This window comes from Arachis duranensis, chromosome 8 (genome assembly GCF_000817695.3).
Source record: "Arachis duranensis cultivar V14167 chromosome 8, aradu.V14167.gnm2.J7QH, whole genome shotgun sequence".
Lineage (NCBI taxonomy): Eukaryota > Viridiplantae > Streptophyta > Magnoliopsida > Fabales > Fabaceae > Arachis > Arachis duranensis.
The window spans coordinates 4,883,964-4,884,945 of NC_029779.3; positions in this window are offsets into that span (position 1 = coordinate 4,883,964).

Consider the following 982-nt stretch of genomic DNA (forward strand, 5'->3'; position numbering starts at 1 on the left):
GTTGGCTTTGTGAAGTCACCAAGCATTCTCCTTGCATTATTATTATTTTCGGCTGCCATCTCCTTCTCTTGTTCGAAAATTTCTGAAAGGTTGTTTCTGGATTGTTGTAATTTAGCTTCTTTTAATTTTCTCTTCAGAGTCCTTTCAGGTTCTGGATCAATTTCAACAAGAGTGCCTTTTTCCCAGTTCCTGCTCATATGAAAGAGAAGAAAACAAGAAAAGAAAAAGGAATCCTCTATATCACAGTATAGAGATTCCCTTATGTTAGTAGAAGAAGAAAGGGGAGAAGAATCCAAACACAAGAGATATAATAAGTTCGGATTTTTAGATGAAGAGAGGTGAAGAGAAGTGTTAGTAATTAATTAATTAAATAGAATAAGAGAAGAGAATGGAAATTTCGAAAATAATTTTGAAAAAGGGGTTAGTAATTTTCGAAAATTGAAGATAAGATAAGTTTAAAATTAAAATTTAAAACAAAAAGAATTTTTGAAAAAGGGATGAGATATTTTCGAAAATTAGAGAAGGAAAAGTAGTTAGGTGGTTTTGAAAAAGATAAGAAATAAACAAAAAGTTAGTTAGTTGATTGAAAAAGATTTGAAATCAAATTTTTTTTAAAAAGATAAGAAGATAAGAAGTTAGATAAGATATTTTGAAATTAAATTTTGAAAAAGATAAGATAAAAGATAAGAAAGATTTAATTTAAAAATTTGAAATTACTTACTTCACTAACAAGAAACTACAAGATAGGATTCTAGAACTTAAAGATTGAACCTTTCTTAACAAGAAAGTAACAAACTTCAAATTTTTGAATCAATCATATTAATTGTTAGCTAATTTTCGAAAATTAGATGTAAAGATAAGAAAAAGATTTTTGAAAATATTTTGAAAAAGATTTTTGAAATTTTCGAAAAATAGAAAAACATGAAAAAGATATAATTTTTGAAAAAGATTTTGAAAAGATAAGATTTTTTAAAATTGAAAA